This window comes from Stegodyphus dumicola, chromosome 7, assembly GCF_044657685.1.
Source record: "Stegodyphus dumicola isolate Sdum_Otavi_A_Nest chromosome 7, ASM4465768v1".
Taxonomy (NCBI): domain Eukaryota; kingdom Metazoa; phylum Arthropoda; class Arachnida; order Araneae; family Eresidae; genus Stegodyphus; species Stegodyphus dumicola.
Genome location: NC_140774.1, coordinates 176,876,998 through 176,903,069, shown reverse-complemented (window position 1 = coordinate 176,903,069; position 26,072 = coordinate 176,876,998). Strand labels below are relative to the sequence as shown.

Below are 26,072 nucleotides of genomic sequence, written 5' to 3'. Positions count from 1 at the left end.
GCCGATGACACTTTAGGTTTTGGACAGATATCTGGATATTTCGCGGACCGGCGGTTAAGAAACACTGCTCCAGATGACATCTCTTTCTTTCTGTACAGTACTAAAAGGGGAACACATAATAAAAAAAGTAAAAGTCATGCGAAAAATGGATTAAATATTAAATAAGAAAAATATAAATTGAATTTTGAAAAAATTGCTTCACAACACTGCATTACGCATTGTGCAAACATGTGCAAAATTTGAACTCGATATCTGTTCAGGAAGTATTTTAAAAATCGAGGCCAATATTCCATTCACAGTGAAATATCTTGGTGAACTAAATAAAAGCTTATAAAAAAAGGGAGTTCTGGGTTAAGAAATGTTAATTTTTAAAGCTTTTGAGGTACAGATCTATGAATTAATTTTTTTTGCATGAAAAATAATTTACTTAATTATTATAAACATTTGTAACCAAATCTTTCCATTTTCTTCTTCATTTTGTGCTCCCAAGTTACTGTGCATTTGTCTTTGCTTCATTATACCAAACATCCATGCGGCCTGGAAAATGCCAGTTCTAGTTGTTATTACCAGTTGTCGCTACGTAAGAGTTGTGATTTTTGTTGAAGGTATTCGTGGTTCATTTTTGTTTACTGTTACAACTTCGCTAAATCGAGACGAGCAGATGAATAAAACAGAATTAAAATTCTTACCTTAATAAAGTGTAATCCAAGCTGCGGATTTAAGGAACATGATCATTATATTAGCAAACACAAAATAACATATTTATTAGGTATTAGAGGAAAAAAATATCTAGCGATGATTACAAGCGTTGTTTACTGTCCATTGCATAACGCGAGAAGTGAGTCATACAAGGAGAGAATGTTTCTCCTTTTTTTTTGTATTAAGTCCAATCACAGTTAGCGGGGGTGAGGGGGAAATTAACGTCAGAGCGTGCAGCTTCATCGCTGTCATTATGAATTGCTCCACAATTTACTATGCAAGTAATAATAATAATACTTCACTTTAACGTAATTTTTAACGAATTTAGCACTTTAAAAATAATATTCGTAACTCTTAATAAATTATTAAAATTTTAAATTATTATTATAAATATTGAAAGACGTTTCTAAGTGCATGGTACATTTATTATACTACATATAATATATTTCCACCAAAGAATGTTTTATGTGTAAATATGAAAGACACAAATTCATGGAATTTATATGAAACTAGCCGCTTGCGTGGCCACCCCCCCTAATATAATTATTATAGAAAAGAGAAAGGGATAAGATTGTTATGTGAGACCAGTTAACGTAATTTCATAGGTCCAGGTAATAATTAATAATAACAAAGAGGAAGAACCGCTTTTACTGATTTTAAATCTCTTAGTTTTTATATTAGTAACAGACAGATTAAATTTGAAGGAAAAATCAGATATCTTACGCTTTTCCGAATGGCAACATACTGGCGAGTGGAAAATAAAAGCATTTTATTTACGAAAGTGGCAACACATTTCCTTTAAATCTCCGAGTTTTTTAATTAGATTTGAAAAATAAATATCTTTTTCTTTGCTGAGTGGCAACATATTGCTTTTCAGTCGCGGAGTTTCTAATCAAAATATCACTGAATTCTTGAAAAATGTTCAATAAATCAAAATCCAATTCGAATCTAAAAGTTCGGGCTTCGAGGTATACATGTTCAAGAGGAAGACTTACATGTTCAAAGTTTGGTAGCTTTAGGTGTCGCCGTCTTCCCAAAATGCAAGAAACGTACGTACATACATACATGCATACATGTAGATTGTTCATTATTTAATAATTGAGATAAAGGTAGCTATATTTCAAAACAACTACGCGACGCATCTCATTCGATTTAATTAAGCAATGTATCCAGACCACCAGTCATCCAGCGGAAAAGAAAAAGAATGTTCTTTTGGAACTAATAAATATACCATCATTTCTTCGAGATTAAAAGAACAAAAAGAACAAACAAAAAACGCAAACATGTATGTGTGTCAGGAATGTTATTTTAGGGACGCGTTCGCCACATGCGGTTTGCGTGACACTAACATAGCGCATAAAAAAAGGCTATGCTTTGTCACGCACATCGCCAATATTAAAATTGTCTAGTTGCAAGACTGTTGCCACTTCTTGCAATTAATATCGATTCGACATTCGTTTGATGAAAAAAAAAAAAAAAATTAGGCTAGTCAAAATATGTGTGCATTTAAAGGTATATCCTAGTTCAAAAGTAATATTTCATGATAGATGGTACTCGTGTCATTTGTTTGAGAGATCCGTAAAAACAATGGGCTAAATTAGTGGAAAAAATACTTGTAAAATTTTTGGAAAACGATTTGCTGTTACTCTCTTTTGAAGTGTCAGTCAGAAAGCTGGTGACAGTGTGATTTGTCTCTGGAGAATGATCTCTCAGTGAATACCCGGTTGTCTTCCTTACATAAGTATGATAAATGAAAATGCGATCATCATTGAATTGTTAATTCTATGTCAGTAGGACAACGATCGATGCTTCAGGCCGTAAAATGAGAATATCTGGAACATGAGGTAATTTGCGATCATTTGGGAACAAAGCAATAATTTTAAAAGGAAAAATTTTCACTTTCTATGACTTTAATGATATCGTTCTCATCTTATAATTTATTCTTTCTAATTTATAATCTTAATTCTAATTGATAAAAAGAACATGAAAATTTGAGAAAATGTTCATTACATGTATATACTTCCCGGGATTTGATTTATCATTTCTGAAACATTCGCTTGCATACGCGTGTACATTTACGAATTTATGGGAGTATAGTTTTATTTGCCAGATAGCAAAATTTGTGCAAGTATTAAGAACTGCGTTTACTGATTTTTAATCTTTTGTATATTAGTAACAGATAGATTAAATTTAAAAAAAAAAAACTCAAATATCTTACTCTTTTCTGAATGGCAACATACTGGCGGGTGGAAGATAACATACTATATTTTATTTCCGACAGTGACACACATTTCCTTTAAATGTCCCAGTTTTTTTTTTTTTTTTTTTTTTTTTTTTTTTTTTTTTTAGATTTGAAACATAAATTACCTTTCACTTTGTCGATTGGCAACATATTGCTTTTCAGTCGCTAAGTTTGCTAAAAACATATGAATTTCTTGCAAAATGTTCAATAAATCAAAATACAATTCGAAACTCAAAGTTCAGGTATAAATAGTTTATAAATGCAGCTCTAAAAATGAGGCAGAACAGTGATTAAACATTCATATTACAGTTCAAAAATAATGACATCTATTTTTATGATGTGCGACGAAACCTCGGTTCACAAATACGTAATTCATTCCTGAAAGCCGTTCGTCACCCGAAATGTTCGTTAGCAAAAACTATTTTCCTTATAGGATTCAACGTAAAATTTATCAATCCATTCCTGAACAATAGATAATTGCTTATTTAAATTTTCACGATAGTATTTTGTGCACGAGTTCATAACATAAAACCAATAAAAATCTTTAAATCAAAGGCAAATAAATAAATACGATACTAAATAGATAAAATACATGAAACTTAATTCCATTTTACCGTACCACTAAATGCAGAAGATCTGATGGCGTAAGTGGTTTGGTTTATTTAATTATGGCAAAGCACTCGAGGGCTATCTAACTGAGGAAGAGAGATGCCTTCGTGAAGAACTTTCTAAGGGGAACAGACTCATATATATGTTACCCATGGAGTAAAACACGAAAATGTCCATGCAGATAGCCCATTCTCTGGGAATCTGACCCCAGACCGAACTACCAGCATTCAGCGACTTTACCACCCGGCCGCTGGTGGGTCCGGCATAAGTGGAAGGTGATAAAGGAAAGTAAAGGAAGAGATATTATTGTTTGAAAAGAGAATGCCTTTCCATAAAACCAATTAGTTACTATATATCTGGGGCTTCTCACCCCCCTTTTTTTTTCCTAATCTAGCCCAACTCTGCTTGAGACTAACCGGGAATCTCTTAATACATTTTCTCCAATATGATTTGTTTTTATATACCTTATTATTATTACGCGCTTAGACACTATACAGAAAGGGGAGGATGCCCCGTGGTGTGCATTTTTCGAGAAACTGGCTTGTATCCACGTTACCCATGAGGAAAAAACCGCGAAAATGCCTATGCAGCCATCCCGTTCTCAAAAACTGGGACGCCGGACCGAGCTACTAGTGTTCAGTGGCTTTTGCCGCTCGATTGCTGGTGGCTCTTTATATAATTTAAAAAATAATATTTCTAAAATTAGACAGCATACTCATTAGGAATGCTTATGCTGTGGCTTGCTATTGTTTTATGAAACTGAAAACATTCCATGAAGCATATTACCTCATTTTGCACAAATTTCTTGTATCAAAGAACAAAAATCATACCTTCTTTTTTCTTGTCACTTTGAAGATATTTTCTCTACAATACCTTTTATTGCTGTTTTTAGCATTTTTTTCAGCTCTTTCCAGTCTGAACTTATTCTTGTGATCTTCTAGTGTAAGGATCTTAAGTTTTACTAACGTTTATTTTATTTTAAATCTTTACTATCACTTCTTATTTTCTACTTCCGGCCAGAATTATAAGCGTGATAGATTTTATGCAAAGTTTGTCTGGCGAACGCCAAGTACTTAAGTTGTGGCTTTTTGCCATGCAAGAGAGAGGAAGCAGTGAGTTCGAAGCAGGCCGCTTACCTTAGAAGTTACGCAGTTGCTATTTGCCTTCCAGGCCAGAGGTTTTAATCCTCTTGATAAATTAAACGTATTGTAGTGTTCACAGTCTCTGTGCTACATACGCTTCCTGTTATTATAAGGCCAATCTTCCACGTGTATTATTCTAAAGTTAAATTAGAGTTTAGTTTTATTTTGATATCTTTTACGTTAGACCCCGAGTGGAGGGTCATTGTATTCCGAAGTACGGAAGTCATTGTATATAAAGAAAAAAAAAGGGTTTTGTATACCCTTCGTCTGTATCCTGTCTACTTACTACAATTAGTGAACATAGCTTTAGTAAGCTCTCTGTTCCTAGTCAGGTCCTTGTATGTTCCCGAAAAAGGTTAGAAGAAACATTGAACCTGATACTAGTAACTCCTATATATATTTTCATTATTGATAGTCCATGGTTTTGTTTAGCCACACAGCATAAATGCCAAAGATCATTTAAATCATCAATCTTTATCTTCAATGCAATTAGACCATAATTTACTGAAAGCCGAATTCGTGACTCTGTGAGTCAGTCGAAGGTAGGCTTTTTCAGTGAAAGTTAAGCAACAGAGAATACTAAAATTATGTTTCCAAAAGTCTCTCAACGTTAATTTTCTGTCAGATTGTTAGCTCAAACTAACCTTTGAAAAACTTTGTCGACTTGCGTGTTCATTACTCGAAGCACCCAAAATAATTTTTGCGCAGAAAAGTTTTTCGTAATGAGAAGATTTTTTAATTCGAAGTTCCGCTGTAAGTTAATTGCTTTTAAATCACTTGATTTGTCAAGCCATTCATTTGTAATTTGAAAAATAAATTGAAGATTTCAAACCACGTAAAGTAGCAGCAATCTGAAAACTAGCCTTTTGCCCAGACACATGAAATATAAATTAAAAGTATAATGCTTCGTGCAGTAATGCGTGGAAGATAAATAAATGTGTGGGTAGTGTAAAGTAAAGTAACCACCAACAAAACTGAAAAAACTTCGCTGAATAATCTAATAGTTAATTATCAAATACTAACAGCAAAAAGTTTATAAAACTACCTCACTGATTTTCAAATATGTTTAACAAGATGAAAAGTAATTTTAAAAAAATAAATGCAAAAGGTATCAAAAGGGTACTTTTTTTTGTCAAATGTGTTTGCTAATTAAGCTAAAACTGAGTTTTTAATATATTTTTATTAAAAAAGATATGAGCAATGATTTCCCGTTATTAGCAGAAAGATTTACTTTAAAATTTATAGTTAATCTGAAAAATTTCGTAAATTAAGTGATCATTAAAATAACTGCAGTCTCAAAGATGATGTTTATCTGATTTCACTGTAATGTCGAACAGAATAATGTACATTTAAAAGGGAAATATATTTATTATATACAAATTAGCATTTTGTGTAAACACTTTTAACCTTAATTTAGCTTGAAATTTCTACTCATGAATTCTGCTGTCGACATTCTTCGTGAAACAAATGGCAAACATTCTGTAAAATACATCTCTCAGTTCCTGAATTTTGATTTAATTGCAAAGGACTTGTATATTGATTTCTCCATTCGACTTCATCCCATAGGTTCTCAATAGATCTCAATGGGATAAGGTATATGGATTGAAGAGTTTACTTCAATAATAATAATAAAAAAAAAAAACTTTTTCATCGCAGTTGAACCATTCATATGCAGTGAAACCCAATAATATTAAGGTCCATTAACTATACCTTAACATTATTATAATAGTTGAAGGTACTCGGGAAGAATTAAAAAAGTGGCTTCTCAGAACTGATAGATACAAAAAAAAAAAAAAAAAAGGCTGAAAGATTTTTTAAAAAATAGAGAAGAAAACTTTGTGAATCGTGGCACAGCAAAACGAAAAATTGCTTTCTTGTTGGATAGATATTTTCACCCCACTAACCTAAATGGTATTCTTAGCAACTTAATCCTTCCGACAACATAATACATTTTCAGTCATTTGTCATTTAATTTCTGTATTCGTCAACAGCAGAAGGAGGTTTCGCCTTGCATGCAACGTACACCAACAGTACATGGGTAGATCTTCTGCTTCAGCAGATCAAATGATTCAGCGTGTAGCTTGCCGTTCATTAAACAGTCATCAGCTTTGGTCCATGATTCAGATTAATTCGATTTTAAATCTAATTTACAATCGTTTGGGAAAAAACGAATCCTTTATTCTGTCCGTACGTACAGATGTCACAACATCGTTCAAATGGATTCGAAAGCGATCAAAATGGATATTTTCGTTGAAATATGATACTTGAACATTTTCGCGACTACAATACTTCCTTTACTTCGTAGAGATAAAACAGGAAACAGGGGGACAGAATGCAAGTGAAACTTGGTTCAAATGCAGTCAATATCTGCTTAACTGTTTTTTTTTTTTTTTTTTTTCAAATACTGATTAATTTGCCTAACCAAACGAAACTGTTATTTATGTTAAGCTGCTTAAGAATATAGGAAATTAATAATAACATTTTTCTCTTAATTATATTTATTATTTAATACAAGATACAGGATATTTTTCTTCCTTTCCTCTTTTAAAAATTTTCCTCGGTTTATCTATGATTTTGAATTAAAGGTAGATGTTGTACTACCGTTAACTCCCAACTCCGTAACACCGTTACCACCGTAATTGCAATAAATTGGGAGTTGAAAGCGCAGTTTAAATTAAATTCTAAAATGAAATTATACTCAACAAAAAAACAGTTATGTTTAATCACAACCTATACTTAAACTGGTAGATTGTTTATCACAAGGGAGTTCACAATCACAATTTTTATCACAAGGGAGAACCTTGTGAGACTGAGATTCTGGTACTTGTATATTAATAAAGCTTCTTTATTAGCATATAAACCTTCCTTAATACCAAATGCGTCACTCTCGAATATTTTTTTTTAGCTGAAATTTATTTTAGTCTCGTATAGGAAGATCTAGAGTATCAGAAAATCTGAAAAATTGTAATAATTTTCTGCTAATATTATTAAAGATTCTTATAATATATTTTTATTGTTACAAACTTTGCAACATAAAATTTCGCATAAATAAAATTAGAGCATATTTTTGCTGCAGATGCGCAAGCAATAATAAATTATGACTACAGTCTGTTGCAAGAAATGCATAAATTTCATTACAGAAATAGTTTTCAACACCTACACAACAAAAAATAAATAAATGAAATAAAATAAAAGCAAATTCCCCGCGGCATTGATGTAATTATATAGCAACTGCTTGCAACACAGAAACTTCATTCACTCCATCATACAAATTAATCTAACTCACAGCTTCCGACCAGACGTCTCTCGCATATTTGTCTGAACTTTGAGACAAATATGACAAATAAGATTAGCATATAAATATTGTAATAGCAATTTTCGTAGTAGCTGCTATCAGACCGTAATCTACAAGTTGGAAATAGTTATTCTACAGCAGGCGTACGTCAGATGCAGAAATCCAGGAGGATGAAAGGAATAATCAAACACGTTCATAAACTATTATTACAGCATTATTACATCATGCATTATTATTACAGCTACTACAACAAAATACAGTGTCTCACAAAAGTGATGGGACACTTGTGCTTTACAATAGGAAACTGTAATAAAATAAATTAAAAGAACATGTAAACATTTTTGTGGGTGTGTTTCATACTTAAATTTAGTAACAATTATTACATAACATACATTTTCTCATAATATTAAAATATTAATTTAATAAAAATACAATTGTTTAGAACGGAGCAAAAAATGGCTCACATAAATGATGGGACACCATTAGATACTACTACGTACTACAATAAAAATATTTTTGGGGGTTTTTATTTTTACTCAAAAGGAATTGGCAATAATTTATAAAATCGTCTGCAGTATTTCGCTCCAGTTTATTTTGAAATTTTTGTGTTTTTTAGCTCTGTGCAGCCATGAATGCTAAACGAAAAGAAACCTTGCCTGAAATTCGAAAATTAGTTATTAATTTGCATATTGAACGTGGAAAATCTATTAGAGAAACTACTGAAACAGTTAACTTCAGTCATTCAACAGTTTCCAATATCATTAAACGATATAAAAAGAATCATATGATTCAGGATAAAACAAGACCTGACCGACCATCAAAAGCTATCCAATGGAATAAAGCGAATTATCGTTCGAAATATTAAAAAAAAAAAAAAAATCCAAGAATGAGTGCTCCTAAAATTGCTGCTGATTTACAAGCATTATATGGAGTAATTGTTAATTCTGAGACTATTAGAAGAGTAATTCGATCTACTGGATATCACGGTAGAGCAACCAGGAAAAAATTCTTCGTAAGTGAAAAGAATAGAAAACTCAGACTGGCTTTCGCAAAATCCAACATAAATAAGAATTCTGATTACTGGAATGAAGTTATATTTGCTGATGAGAGTAAATTTAATATATTTGGTTCTGACGGTAGAATCTTGGTGTGGAGAAAACTTAGGGGAGAATTTCGCAAACAGAACTTGGTGCCAACAGTAAAACATGGTGGAGGAGGAGTTATGGTATGGTGGTGTATGTCGTCCGCTGGAGTTGGTAATCTTGTTTTTATTGACAGTATAATGGATCAGTACAAGTATATTGACATTTTAAATCAAAATTTGAAATCTTCAGCACGAAAATTGAACCTTCATAACGATTTTAAATTCTACCAGGACAATGACCCCAAGCGCAGTGCTTTGAACGTTAGACTCTGGCTGCTGTATAACTGTCCTGAAATAATAAAAACACCCCCACAATCTCCAAAATTAAATCCCATAGAGAATATTTGGCAAGAATTCGCAAACACACCATTTCTTCAAAACAACAATTAAAATCGGTGCTTCAAGAAGAATGGGGTAAAATCACTCCAGAAATCACAAAAAAAAATTAGTCGAATCCATCCCAAGAAGATTAAATCATGTTTTAAAAGTAAAAGGAAATCCAACAAAATATTAAAACCTTTTAAAAAGTAAAATTTTTGGATAAATATTTGATGGAAAAGTAAGTGTATTATCACTTATGTGAGCCATTTTTTGCTCCGTTCTAAACAATTGTATTTTTTTAAAATTATTATTTTAATATTTTGAGAAAATGTATATTATGTAATAATTGTTACTAAATTTAAGTATGAAACACACCCACAAAAAATTTTTACACTTTTTTTTTTTTATTTATTTTACTACAGTTTTCTTATGTAAAGCACAAGTGTCCCATCACTTTTGTGAGACACTGTATTTACTGAAACGCGAGCTAATAGTCAGGATAATTCAAACGCAGTCTTTTTCATCTGGGCATATATTTGTTCTAAGTCAAACCAACGATTCGATCAGTACCGCCACACAGGCATTTCATATTCATCGAATTATTATGCACCGCTAAGTGCTGTCTTCAGACTCGCTAAGTGCTCGTGTCTTCAGACTTCAGACTCGTGCATTCTAGTTTTAAAGATATTTTGATTTCTTTTAATGTCCTTTTTGCTGTAAGTTATCAATACAATAAGCGCATAAAGATTTACAGTGGCTAACATTTATTTTCGGACATTTCTCTTTTTGAAATTTATTTGCATAAATGTTGTACTAAATACTAAAAAATAGTCTACAAATTTTTTAGTGTACACTTTTTTTCTGTTTTAAAGCCTTGCTTGTTGTATAATAAATATCATCAAAATATTTCTTGTAATAAAATAATGTATTCAAAATGTGTTAATCAGTAACTCACATAATAATTCGGACATTCGAAAATTTTGTTGAAAATGCTTTGGTAGGCAATCATTTCCTGTTTAAATGGAAATATATCACTAGAATTATCGTCTGCAATTAGAATTTTTACATGTTGAGCAAAATAAATTAATATAGTTCCATATTTGAAGTAAACATGGCAAGACGCTACAAATTAACTGTTAGAAATTTAATAATTCTCTTTTTAAGTTAGTGAAAATATTCAAAATATCCCAAAAGTCCTTCATGTAAAGGGCTTAACGATTTTTGATGTAATAAAACGATGGAACTTGCGTGGAACTGTTGAGAATGCTCTGAAACCTTCCCCGTCTCTTTCCTCTTCCCCTTTGAGCAGAACAAGAGGCAGTCTACACCACCCTCATAGACCTCCGCAAAGATGCAACATTTGGCAACATAACATACAGCCCTCTGCAATTTCAAAGCCCAGGTAACACTTTTCACACTCATCCCGCACGTAAAGGCATAGGAATAAGCATTAACATCTCACGGATACAGCCACTGTCAATGACGCGAGTTTCAAGGGATACGCAAATATACACCGAAGGCTCTAAGCAGGAAGACGGAGTAGGCAGCGCCTTTGCACACTATGACAAAGGAAAATGTATGGAAACATGTATGGAAAAGACGCCTTGACTTAGAAAACAGTGTGTTCCAGGCGGAGGTGCAGGCAATTATAACGGCGGTAGATTACATTTTCAATAATAATATAGAACGGGCAAAAATCTTCACAGACAGTATGTCAACACTTCTAGCACTAGATAATCACAACCACACCTCGCCCTTGATCATCAAATTACAACAACTTTTATAGCGCAACCCGCAGAAACATCTCTCCTTAACATGGATCAAGGCACATGCAGAAAATGAGGGAAATGAAGCAGCTGATAGCCTGGCCAAGCAAGCAGCCACTGATCCAGAAGCTGAAAAAATCAAAATCCCAGCCCTTCCTTCCTACCTCAAAGGGCTATTACGGGGTCAAGGCCTAAGTCTTTGGCAGGAAGACTGGACGCACTGCACAACTGGAAGACGTACATACAGCTACCTCCCGAAAGTCAGCACTGAACGCAACATTGCAATAGTTGGCCCATTCCCGACTTACTTCAATAGACATGGCATTGCGCGGACATATGCGCCTGCGGAGCGGAAGGCTTCCCAGACCACTATGTTTTTGAATGGCATCTGACAGCAGGAAATCACCTCCCTCTTCCCATTAACAATAGAGAAGCTTATCACCGCTTCCTTATAAAGCACAAACCGGCAGTAAATACAATCTGCAAAGTTGTTAACAAGCTCAAGAGAATGGGCCAAGATTTGTGCTCTCCTCATTAACCAAAACTCTCAAGGCATGATACACTAACTAAGTCAGCATGCAGTTCCACATTCTCAGCCACATAAGACTACTCCTAAAACTTACATAAGTCCCTGTTACAGACACTTATCAAATAATGTACAGTCAAATGTATTTAACATTTCCTCTTCTGTATATGCATAATACTTGATATTTTTTTAACTTATGAGCCTGTATTTTAATCCTATTATTTTGTAACTGTATTTTTGTATCTGTATATTTAATTTGTATTTTTATTTGAATTTTATTATGAATATGCAAAATTACCATAGCAAATTGCAACAACAAATGTCAAAACGGTAAAACGAATGCAATCTGCCCTTGTATGGCCATGTAAATGCTCTTGTTAACATCCTAAAAGCTCCCGAGCCGGCCTCTTGAGGCCTTAGGGAGTTGTTCCTGGTTAGTGGAGGGCGCGGGACACATGCCTGTTTACCTCTGTTAGACATCAGGCGTCCCCGTCCTCCGTTACCAACCTACCCCCACCCCTGGCCATATATTTAAAGTGACCCAATGCCGCAAAGACACTATACATTTACAAACATCGACGCCATCTCGTGGATTAAGCCGGGCCCATCGGTACTTCAGTAGGCTTCCCTAACCACTATATCGTCTGGGCGGCTAAACGACGCTATTCATTTCAAATATCCAAGCCTTCCCGGGATTTGAATCCGTGCCCAACGATACGACCAGCTACCAACGCAAACCATTATATCGTTCGGGGCGGTTCTCTATACATGTATGAGGCATTATTAAAAACTAACCTAGCCTAGAATATTCTTCTCGATGGCATCTTTTCCTGTGTGATTACCTTTAAAGTTCTTTACAACAATAGGTTTTCTGTTATAATATTCATTTAAACCGTATAAAAAATTAATTAAGCGAGAGAAATAAGTTTTGATTAGAAAATTCTCACTGTAGCGTATTTTGAAAAATGGGGGAATTTTATTAATCAAAGCGAATCTTAAAAAAAACATCAAAATATTTACATTATGACAAACGAGATCACGAACAACATCAGCTTCTTAGAAACAGTCAGAAGCATTTTAATATGCTTTGTTCAAATTTCCGTTATCGTCGGGATGCTGAGTAAATCGTTTTTGGAGACTACGAACAAGAATTATGAAAGCCAACAGTATATCATATCTGAAGAACAAATTCCAGAAAATTTTCGAAAGCGCAAAACTGAATCATATATTTCAATACTTAATATTTCATCATTTCACTGAAGCTAAAAAAGTGAAGTTAACTGTGTAAACAGAACAATTATAGTGAAATCCAAAAATTATGATACATGCCTTTTTTTATTTGAACTATACGTAGAAAATGTTGTTGCTTGTTTAATTTAACAGTGCTTACCATCCATCATTCATCTTATAACAGGAAATGTGTTTTGAAGTCTTTTAAATTTGCCGTAGCTATATTTAGCTTACTTTTGGTTAGTCCATTGAACTCATGCATGTTATGAAATTTCTGAGTATTTGCTGCAAATGTAGAACAATGGGCAATGTCACGAAAATCTTTCTTACCAATTGTTTCCATTTCAAAGCCCTTTTTTTTAAAAAAAAAAAATAAATAAAGAGTTAAAAATAACGAAAGCAATGTAGACTATTAAGTAAACTGATTTTTATTTAAATCTTCTCGAAGCAGAATAATCTTTCATCCTGGACGGAGAATATGAGGGTGAATCTCTCTGTGAAAATTTTTCATGTAGCCAATAAAAGAAATTCATACCTTTCAATTTTCTGGGCATACCATATTTTTCTAAGGCCAAAATCAATATCTCATCATTAAAACCAAAATTAAGATTTGATTTAAGTCTTTAGAAGCATCAAAACTAGCTAAAATTTAACAAAGCAAGTAAATGAAGCGAACAGACTTTAATTCAGAAAAGAGATTTTTATTTTCGTGGTTTTATCCATGTATAATATAAACACCAGACTGTTTCCCTTAGAAAGTCATCCCCGAAATTCACTTTTGCAAGCAGATAGCTCTCGTGTGTTTTGCATTATTTAGATAAACAAGTTAATTAACTAAAAATGGAGCAACTTGTAACTGAAAATTTTATAATCAGAACCCGATAATTTATAAAAAATTATTCTTAGCGGTTAGTAATGATTATTTCGGCTTTACAGACAGCAGTTTTTTCATAGATTTCTCATTATTATAACACACATTCCTTTAAAGTTCAGTTCTCTACTTGACGATTCCCCTTCGCGCAGTGCTCTCCTAATTCCATATATGTATACGGCTTTATCGTTTGTTTATGAATTTCCTGACTATTAAAAGTTTAATACTGCAAATTACAGTAGAAATAAATTTATAAATTTAACTATGTATTTTTTACTATACCATCATTTGAAAACTTCTTTTCAGTTCCACTATATTATCGTACTGTGAACAGGTGGGCGGTATCGAAATTTTATTGCCTACAAAGTGGGCGGTACGTATAAAAAGCTTGACTAACACTGATTTACACCAAGGCTAAACGCAAGGGGAAATGCAACATTTCCTTACAATCTTTCCCACTTAAAAGTGACTTTATAGAATAAAAGTGCTCAATAGGCAGTGGGAGAAAACACAATCCGCCAAATCCAGACCATGACGGATTATCGAAGACCATCGGGGGCCACTATCGATAGTAGACCATTAAACATTTCCTTCTCAAAACGTGAAAATTCAACTGTGCCCAAACGCGATTCGAGCCACAGCTCTTCCAAATGCTAGATAGGGGGACTAACCACTTACTGCGCGAGAATACGCACGAGAGAATGCGGTAACTCTTTACTCTTTCTCGGAAGTATAAACAACCTACTCATAAAAGTAGGTTTTATAATATGAATTAGATATTTGGAAAATCAATAGTAAATAACACTGAAATGTATTAACCTCTTGACCTTTACAAACGATAGAAATTTACGTAAGCTGGGAAATTTCAATGACGTGAGTCCCTATATCTGCGCAATTTTTTTATGTGACGTAAGAATCATTCCCTCTAAAACATATAAGAGAGAGTTAAATGCTACTGAAAACTCACTGTTACGAATTCACTTACAAGGCATTTTCTTCTTCCTTCTAGTATGCCTTCGTGGTGTAACAGTAATACACGCGGTGCATATTCTGGAGGTCCAGATTCGAGTCCCGTCGAGGGTATTGCACATTTTTCCCATCACCTGCTTATGCTGCTTTCACATACTGCATTCACACACTGCACATGCTGCTTTCACATAACGTGATTACTCTACAAATGGCCTGCGAATTAAAAGGTGGTGGACAGTAATTCTTCACCACCAGGATTTGGCGATTGGGTCGTCTAATCCCCAGTCGTCCTTAAAGGAAGAGTACATAAGGTATTTGCTCCTTCCTTTCAGCATGCCTTCGAGGTGTAACGGTAGCACACTCGGCGCGCATTCGAGTTTCTAGGTTCAAATCCTGGCGAAGGCTTTGCACATTTTTCACATCTCCTGCTTCAATATAACCTAATGACTGTACACATTATTAGAGTCAATGGCTACATCTAAAGAACAAAATTACTTTGTGTGTAGGAAAGAAGAGAAAATTACCTAGAGTGACAAAGTAAGGAAATCGAAAGCTACCAAATATCGATTTGGGCAAATAAATATGCATTGCTTTGCATAATATTATGCATAAGATTATTATTAACAATAGCACGGAACAGGATTAAATTATCACTTTACTATATGCTTTTTTTTTATTATAGAGACTTGGTTATTAAACATGTAATAACTTTTAGAAACGACCAACAACAGTAAATGTATCAGCCGGGATGGGAACTGACCACCTGTTGAATAAGAATTCTGATCAATAATTGCACCACTTCAAGGTAATATTGATTGGATGTCGGCCGGGATAATATTGAACCGATTCTTGAATAAGAAGCAACAGTTTGCTAAATTTGCCCAAAACCTAAAAAAAAAAAAAAAAAAAAAAAAATCCCAAACACAGAATGCAGCTATACCCTAATGAATAAATTTTTGTAATACAAATAATTATCACGTTAACTTTTGCTTGTTATATTTCTCAAAATTTCAACTAAAAAGACATTGTGTTCAAATTCACGAAATAAAATGTTATCTTATTTTTCTACAAAAGTGGGCCCTGGCTTAGGGTATTTCAACTGCGCCATGGTGTTGCGTAACCAGCATGCATTCAGTATTTTGCAAGAAGTGTTTTGAATTATGACATTACCCCACCTCAGTGATATGCAGTATAATCAAATACGTATACTTACTAGTAAATACAGAGAGTGTTTACACATTTTAGAACGATTTCGGGGCAGTTTAAGTAATGTTAAAAACGTAAAGAGTTACTTTTTTTAACTGTTCAATCTGATAGGCTTTTTCCTGTACTCAAGTTTGCATCATGTTTTCCTGGATAGTAAGGCTTTTCGTTAAACTTCCAGTGGTAATGTTTTCCATTCCTCTATTCTTTCTTATTCTGCTACTTTCCAGAATACATCCATCATAGTGGGTTTGTACTTAGAAAGAGCATTTTTCAAGATATCAGAGGCACAATAGTCCATAGATGGAGCATTAAGGACTTCGTATAAATGCGTTGAAAATACATATATGCAATACCTGTATCAGTCTTCATTTTATCCAAGGAATGCAGAGGTACTTTACGAAGTATGACTTGCTGCTTTGTCTTTGCATTGATGGAACCAGGTTTGTACATTTTTTCCTCTTCTTTTCTAATAATAAATAAAATCCCCCTTTTTACTCTTCTTTTCTAATAATAAATAGAACCCCCTTTTTACAGCCATTTAGGTGAACCCAAGTGTCCCCATGTATTTATATTTATGTCATGCTAAATAGTTATCATGCAGGGTTCTACAAATTGTCCTGCATTGAGACACATGCTTCATCAAAAGCTGATAAACATTATGTTTTTTAGCATTTTTTTAATACCATGGGAATAGGAATGTTTCTCTTCGGAAAGCGCAAAAACATATCCTTTAATCCACGGCTTGTTTACGTGTAACACTTTGAAAGAAGAATAATTTTTAAAGTGACAAACGATAGTTCTCATTTCAAATAATATTGCTTTTTAATTTTTTTTATCTAAACCGTTCTAAAAATGTGCAAACATTCTCTGTAGAAGAAGAAGTTGCATAGCAAAATACATTATACAGACAGAAAAAATAAACTACTTGGCTAAAACCGGTATATTCATGAAGAACACAATCACTGCTGAATACTTCAATGAAGTGGATATTCGTAGTTATCTAACCCGTCTTCTTGTAGATGTGCCCTTTGTGATCTATAAGCTGCCCTTTGTGATCACCTAAGTAAACATCAAATTTGCATGGATGGCACTATATGCTGGAGTATGCAAAAAATTAGCATTCAAGAGTATGTGCTCACAGCAAATATGACTAAGACATCTACACTGTGTATAAATGCGCAGCAGGTTTCTCATTTGGAAATCGCATTTGAACGTTGTTTATATGAGTAATAGTTGTGTTATACCTCGTGTAAAAAATCTGATATGTACACCACATGACTTCCTTGTATTGGAATATTAAATTATACGCATTTTTTCTTGCATTTCATTTAAACTTATTGGATTGAATTAAATCTACTTCGCCGACAGCGCATAAACCGCAATAGAATAAATGCATTCTTTAAAATTCACTCTAGTATTTGTTTACTATAGCGACATTCTGGCGCTAGATTCACTTAACAGTATAAATAATTATATAACAGTTAACTTATATAATAATTATATAACGGAAACTAAGTTAACTGTTATATAATCCAATAATTATATAACAGTTAACTTATATATTTCGTTCATATTATAACTCATAATGCACAAAATTTATATCATTTAAAGAATAGAATTATCTAATCGTTGCCACATGTTCTATTCAAATACTATAATAAAGCTAGAACGATGTATAAAAGAAATTAAGCAAACAAAACAAAACAGAAACAGTTTTTCACAGACGATTGAGTATTTCTCATTTAATTAATTCAGTTCTCACTTCGCGAGAAGGCAAAAATACATAAAAACTCAAAATATCTATATTAAAAATTACGAAGTAAATCTTAAATACTTATTTCCTCGAAAAAATTCCATAAAGGATTAAGCATGATTTAATTGGCAATAATAAATGAATGCGTTATCTTTGTTGTTGCGAAGCTAAATTTCTCTAGATTGGCAACAAATCCACTAGACTCCTGTTTCAAATGTAAACACCAATGGCCGCCATAAAAAAAAAGACTTAGCGGCACTTAGACAACTTTTAAATTGTTTATAAGTCTAAAAATATTGCATACAGATTTACTAAAGGCATAAAAACCTTAACCGGAAGATAAAAGCAACATAATACAATCATTTTTAAAGCAAAAAATGTACAGTTTATAAACATATAAGAGTAAAGAAACTGAGATCACTCAGCCGGGTAACAGAGTGGATATGTATACAAATATATTTATATACGTTTGGTGCGGCCGATTGCAACCAAAATACGAGGTGCACATCTACATGTTATAGCAGTCCTATATACAAAATTTCAACGTTCTGAGGCTCCTCGTTTTTGAGCTATGCGAGATACGTTCGTACAGACGCAGGAAAAATTCTCTTCAGAATTAATTTTAAAGCAGTTTTATAATTTTTTGACGGAAAAGAGTCTTTTATTCTGTCCTTACGTACAGATATCAAGCAAAAACATCGTTAAATTGCATTCGATAGCGGTCAAAATAGATATTTTCATTGAAATATGCTACCTGAAACTTTTCGCGATTACAATACTTCCTTTTTACTTCGTACAAGGAAGTAAAAAGGAGAAACTTTTGCCAGCATGTGTCCGAATTGAACGGCGACCAGATCGTGTCCTATTAGGACTCCGATTTATCGTTTCACAGCAATATTGCTCACGTTAGTCTGCATCCCATGACTGTTAGGCAAATATGGATTCAGTGGGCCCAGGAGGAAAGGAACGTCAGACAGTATCTCAGCTGCCTTGCGAGGTCGTACAACCATGTCACGTATCCTGAGTCAGGAACTCGTCTCGTGTACATGGCGACAAGGGTCACACGAACAGTGCGAAAACTCTGCAGAACCACGGACTGTCAGCATGGGTTACAACCGAAAACATCGCGGACGAAAACGTCGTTGAGAAAACAACGCAAGGCGAAAACGTCGTGTTACAAAACATCGTGGAAGAAAATAAAGCAAACAGGAAACATCGCAGTTCTAAAACATCGTAGTACAAAACATTGTCGTCGAAAATAAAGCGGTTCAAAAACTTCGCAGTTTAAAAACATCATTGTCGAATATATTGTGGTAAAAAATAAAGTACCTACAAATCATTGCATGACGATAACATCGCAGACATGCGTTTTTCAGGCTTTAGAAATTTTAAATGGATATTCGCATAATGATTTAGAGCGCAAGATGGAATGAAGGATAATTTTTACTTTCCTATTTTTATTAACTAATAATTTAAAAAAAAAAAAAAAAAAAAAACAGAACAAGAAATTTAAACGAAACAAGAAATAATTTTCACTATAAGAGTATCAGATTAACAAAAGTGAAGAAAATAATCTCATAATTAACATTTCTTTTATAAATAAAGTTATGCAGTCGCGTATCTTTCTTTTTCTATTCCTTTTTAGATTATACTTTTCATGAAAAATTACCAGTAAGACTTTATAAAAAAAATAATTTATAAAGTTTACTTTAAAATAATTTTAAAAGTTTTTTACATTTTACATTTTCAGCAAATATTTATTAGTTAATAAAAATATGAAAGTAAAAATTATCCTTCTTTCTATCTTGCGCTCACAAATCCTAATGCGAGTATCCTTTTACAATTATTAAAGCCTGTAAAACGCATGTCTGCGATGTTATTCGTCATGCAATGATTTGTAGGTGCTTTACTCATATTTTTTACCACGATATTTTCGACGACGATGCTTTTAAACAGCGAAGTTTTCGAACCACTTTATTTTCGACGACGATATTTTGTACATCGATGTTTTTAGAACTGCGATGTTTTCTCTTTGCTTTATTTTCTCCCATGCACCGGATGTTTTGTAGCACGACGTTTTCGCCTTGCGTTGTTTTCTCCGTGACGTTTTCATCGGACACCGTCAGTACAAATCACGTACAAAAACCAAAAAACAAAAGCACAGCGACAGTATGCAAGAAATATGGAGGCAAAATCAAAAATGAAAATGAAATTTATATCTTTCGTTGCACCGTTATCAGGAGGTTGGAGCAACGAAAGAAGTAAATAAATAAATAATTGTCCGTTCAGAAACAGGCTGTTTTGTTTATTTACTTCATTCGTTGCACCAACACCGTGTTGGCGATGAAACGAAAGACGTAAATTTCATCTTCAGTTTTGGTTTTTGCCTATTTTGCAACCCCCTTCCATTTTAGCAGTTTGCCACCGTTCTGTTTACTGGTTTTTGCATGTTTATTCCGAAATGAATATGGGATTAATTTTCAACGCATTATTTTGCATTAGATTACTATTTCTTTATCTTACATTTATATATAAGATTAAAAAAATCGGTAACTCAGATTTCTTACTTGAACTGGAAGTGACCCCAAAATTCCTCAAATTAATTTATGCTTCTACCCTTTCTGTTCCGAACTGCTAATGTACTTATAATAATGTTTCTGAACTGCGTCTTTCCAAATTAATTCGTTCATTCTTGCTTATGTAATCCTCCTGCACTGCAGATGGCTGTCATCCAATCGCAGAGCTCAAAATTTTAACAAAAGAACAAAGTCTTTAAATATCACTGCTACTATTGCGCAGCCCCTTTTTCCTGCCTCGTCTTTTTTATAACTGCCCTTAGTTTGCTTCTCTCTTCGTCCTTTGTCTAAGAAGATGTAAGCTATACAAATTTTGGAGTGCTTAGCGTACTTATAAATGATGCTATGGGAATCTGTTTGTTTATGTCAAAGCTTGCTCTATTACAAAAATAATTTTATATGTTTAAATCAACGATCACGTCTGAAGCTTTTCTTCTTCATTATCTCATCTTAAGTATCCAAGCAGTTATTTTTCTAATGCCAAGATGTCTACAGAATTTATATTGCAGTTATATATATAAGTTATATAAGCCCATCAAAAATGCAGTGGGCTTTCGACAAAAAACATTAAAATCGAATTAAATCAATCTTATAGACCGCTGTATTCTATTCATTGGTTTATTTGATAAATGTAAAACACTTCAGGGCTATCTATCTAAGGAAAGGATGTCGTTGTGGAGGACTTTCTAATGAAAAAAAGGCTTGCATACACGTTAAACATGGGGAAAACCACGAAAGCGCCCATGCACCGGAATTCCGTTCACCGAATTCAAGCCGCGAACCAAACTACCAGTGTTCATATACTTTACCGCTCGGCCGGTGGTGGATCTCTTTTCTTTAAAGAATTGTATTCCTAGTAACAATAACTACAAGAGAGCTTATTCTTGAAACTACTTCATTTCCTGAAAATCTATGTATCTCTTCACAGATAGATTGGTTTTTATTTTATTTATTTATTTTTTTTTATTATTATTATTAAATTTATAATTTTTAGGTTCGGGTGTTTGCGTCGTTGGTTTGGGGTTTAAAAATAAATGTTCTTGTACATTAGTGTAAACTGTTTTCATAAATTAATATCTTATAAAGCATAACTTAATATATTTAGATACATTACTATAAATTTAAGTCTTAACAAATAAAAATTCAAAAATATAATTAGACACAAAATATTGCAACATTTAAAATTTAAATTCATAAACTTCAGAATATGAAAGATGTATTTGCTTTATGCACATAGATATGCGAATAAATAAAACGTGAAAATTATATTTATCTTAAATCCAATTGCTCTTACCCCTCTAAAAAATTACACCTTTATTTCAATAAATGAAATTTACTTTTTGCATCCCCTTAGATAAAAAGCTATGAGCAATACAGTCAAGAACTGGAAATCTTAAATTCGAAAGTTTATATATTTAAACTTGCCTGTAGATCCAGAACCCTATGAATGTAGTCGACAAAGTAGACTTTTAAAATACAGTTCGCAGAATGAGCTCCAAGATTGCTGCAACTAACCACCTTCCAGCCCGAAGAGCATCATAATATGCACTCGCAAATCGTCTGCCAAGTTTTGAGTCAACGCTCTCTCGTTCGTCGTCAAGGCAACCGATATCAACAATACTTCCGTAATTTCGCTCTACGTGAAATGAATCTAATGACAATTTCCTATCGATTAAAAAGACTTGATTTCTCGAATTCTTGCCTCCATTCAATAGTTACATATAGCATACATGACACAATAAAGAAGCGCATTGATCAGAGCAAATTGACTGGAAAAAGAACGCTGGCGTAATTGATTAAAAGCTGAAATAGAGACCTATACCGAAAGAGATTTGCTTTTCTTAAATTTCCAGGAAAATGAAGCATTAGATTTTAATTTTCTGAGCATGCGCCCGAAAAATGAAAGTTGGCAATTTTGTTTCATAAAACAGCCTTTTTCGTGAATAAAAAAATTATAACCGTTTTGTATCAATAACATCATCTGAAAGCATATTTTCTATCATGAAAATAATATATTTCGCTTTCAGCTCAAAGAAAAATTTGAATCCTGAAAGACAAAAATTGTTGCCATTTGACATGCATAAACTTATTTTATTTGTCTTCCAAATTAGGTATTTTTATTCTACGTATTTTGAAAGCGAACGCATAAAATCGCATTCGCTTTCAAAGGACGTAAACGTAAAAAGAAGTGACAATGCAGATTCTGCTTATCGTCAATATAACACATTTATGAGATTAATTATCATTTTGGTGCAAAATGTAGTATTTAAGTTGGTATTTTTGTTAAACGGCTGCTTTTGAAGTTACAACTTTTAAATTCCCTCACGGATAGAAACGCATAACTGAAAATAGACAGCAAAGGAAAAAATGACAAGAAGAGTGCTTCAAATTCAGCTGCTTTAACTTTTGACACCGACTAAATGCATTTAGGGGCTTCTGCCTTTCCAGAGTAGAGATAAGAAGTAAAAGCAAATAAAGTTCGTTTGATTATGACGTTATGAAATATGGTTTAGTATATACTAAAGATGATAAACCAAGGGTTATAAGCTTTCTGTGCCTGGCAATATATAGTCAAACGAGTTACTGAAACAGAATAAACTGAAGAGTCATCTACACCAAATACCCAGAATCCAAAGATAAAAAACCAATGATTTTTTTCAGGAAAAATAGGTTTCAGGAAAAATTTTTCGAAATGTACAGTGTCTCAAAAAAGTGATGGGACACTTGTGCTTTACAAAAGGAAACTGCAATAAAATAAATTTAAAAAACATGTAAAATTTTTTGTGGGTGTGTTTCATACTTAAATTTAGTAACAATTATTACATAACATACATTTTCTCAAAATATTAAAATAGTAATTTAATAAAAATACAATTGTTTAGAACGGAGCAGAAAATGGTTCACTTAAGTGATGGGACACTTACTTTTCCATCAAATATTTATCCAAAAATTTTACTTTTTAAAAGGTTTTAATATTTTGTTGGATTTCCTTTTACTTTTAAAACATGATTTAATCTTCTTGGGATGGATTCGACTAATTTTTTTGTGATTTCTAAAGTGATTTTACCCAATTCTTCTTGAAGCACCGATTTTAATTGTTGTTTTGAAGAAATGGTGTGTTTGCGAATTCTTGCCAAATATTCTCTATGGGATTTAATTTTGGAGATTGTGGGGGTGTTTTTATTATTTCAGGACAGTTATACAGCAGCCAGAGTCTAACGTTCAAAGCACTGCGCTTGGGGTCATTGTCCTAGTAGAATTTAAAATCGTTATGAAGGTTCAATTTTCGTGCTGAAGATTTCAAATTTTGATTTCAAATGTCAATATACTTGTACTGATCCATTATACTGTCAATAAAAACAAGATTACCAACTCCAGCGGACGACATACACCACCATACCATAACTCCTCCTCCACCATGTTTTACTGTTGGCACCAAGTTCTGTTTGCGAAATTCTCCCCTAAGTTTTCTCCACACCAAGATTCTACCGTCAGAACCAAATATATTAAATTTACTCTCATCAGCAAATATAACTTCATTCCAGTAATCAGAATTCTTATTTATGTTGGATTTTGCGAAAGCCAGTCTGAGTTTTCTATTCTTTTCACTTACGAAGAATTTTTTCCTGGTTGCTCTACCGTGATATCCAGTAGATCGAATTACTCTTCTAATAGTCTCAGAATTAACAATTACTCCATATAATGCTTGTAAATCAGCAGCAATTTTAGGAGCACTCATTCTTGGATTTTTTTTTTTTTTAATATTTCGAACGATAATTCGCTTTATTCCATTGGATAGCTTTTGATGGTCGGTCAGGTCTTGTTTTATCCTGAATCATATGATTCTTTTTATATCGTTTAATGATATTGGAAACTGTTGAATGACTGAAGTTAACTGTTTCAGTAGTTTCTCTAATAGATTTTCCACGTTCAATATGCAAATTAATAACTAATTTTCGAATTCCAGGCAAAGTTTCTTTTCGTTTAGCCTTCATGGCTGCACAGAGCTAAAAAACACAAAAATTCCAAAACAAACTGGAGAGAAATACTGCAGACGATTTTATAAATTATTGGCAATTGCTTTTGAGTAAAAATAAATACCCCAAAAGATATTTTTATTGCTTACTTCAGACGATTTTTGTTGCATAGTACGTAGTGTCCCATCACTTAAGTGAGCCATTTTCTGCTCCGTTCTAAACAATTGTATTTTTATTAAATTAATATTTTAATATTTTGAGAAAATGTATGTTATGTAATATTGTTACTAAATTTAAGTATGAAACACACCCACAAAAAATTTTACATGTTTTTTAAATTTAATTTATTGCAGTTTCCTTTTGTAAAGCGAAAATGTCCCATCACTTTTTTGAGACACTGTAGGCAAAACTTTATGTCTGTTTTTATCGATATTAAAAAAATCATTGAAAGCTTTTTATCGAGTCAGGAGCTATTGTATTGCTAAAATTGACAAGCCGTACGCAAGATCTTAAAAGTTAATTGTTTCAGCACCTCGATGACCCCCAAGTCGAGTCGCACTGACAACCTCACATTACATCAATTCTGAGAGTTATTGCTAAGACATGCCACATAAGATATTTTGTCTGTTTTTCAAATGCAAGTGTGCATTGCTTATTACGGTGATTCTTAATATTTTTCAACTGATGGCATAATTAGTTGAATGATTTTACGACGCAGTGATTTGGGTTTCGAATTATTGCTATTATTATTATAACCATTATAATTATATTATGTAACTTAGCAAATAATACAAAATGCGGTCTTCGTGTTCTCGGCAAAATTTGTGAAAAAGTAAACTTTTATTGACAGACTGTCAATAAAAGTCATTATATTAGGTCATCCAGTTTCTCATCATCATCATCATCATCCTGCTCAGATTTCGCTGTTCTTAGTGTAGAATGTATAATATTTAAACTTTTACGATTATTCCAACTTTCATTAGTCTGAGTACTTATTCACAGTTAAATTTGCATGTTGTTTCAAATTCTGCATATATGTAAATAATTTTTATGAAATTATATTTAAAATTGTGGTATGTCTTCTATAATGTAACATGAAAAGCCTCAAGAGAATGAATTATCGCCGAAAAAGTACGGTTACAGGGACAAGTGCATTTAGCATTGATATCAATGACTCGTGTTTTGGCTCTATCATACTGAGAACAGCTGGACAAGTACTTTTTTGAAGAGTTCCAGAACTGTAAACTGTTTCGTTTCGGAAAATAAATTTTGTCAAGCTATCATCGGTTCTGCATGCATTCAATCCAATACGAACCCCTACGCAAGCAGCAATATCTATGTCTAATTATTCAATTCCCAACTCACGTATGGCGAACCTACGAAACACGTGCCATAAGTGACACGCGAGCCCATTTGGATGACACGCGTCAGATATTTCCAGAGCCGTCGACGGAGAGAAAAAGTGCATAATACATATTTGTTCCTTGCAAAAGACAAATATGTATTACGCAATTTTTATATGCTATTGTCAACACGTGATGCGCTTACCTTGGATGCGTTCGAGTGCATTCTTGGCAGATGGCTGACGGGTGAGTCTATGTGACACGGCACAAGAGTTATGCTAGGGCTTTTCTGAATTTTGAGTTGTTGAGCTCAAAAGTATTAAATTGTATTAAGGGGGCTCATACACCTTAAACCCCTTATGATCTTCGAATATGTGACTGTTGCAAGAATTGGGATATTTTA

At 33.2% G+C, this 26,072-nt stretch overlaps 1 protein-coding gene across 1 annotated transcript in view; it reads right to left on the bottom strand.

Moving 5' to 3' along the window:
* Positions 1-21,930, bottom strand: part of LOC118193553 (calcyphosin-like protein) — a 49,401-nt gene extending 27,471 nt beyond the window's left edge. The window contains exon 1 of the mRNA XM_085819790.1: positions 21,775-21,930. The gene's annotated coding sequence lies outside the window, so the exon portion shown is untranslated. The remainder of the gene's footprint in view (positions 1-21,774) is intronic.
* Between the last annotated feature and the right edge of the window lie 4,142 nt (positions 21,931-26,072).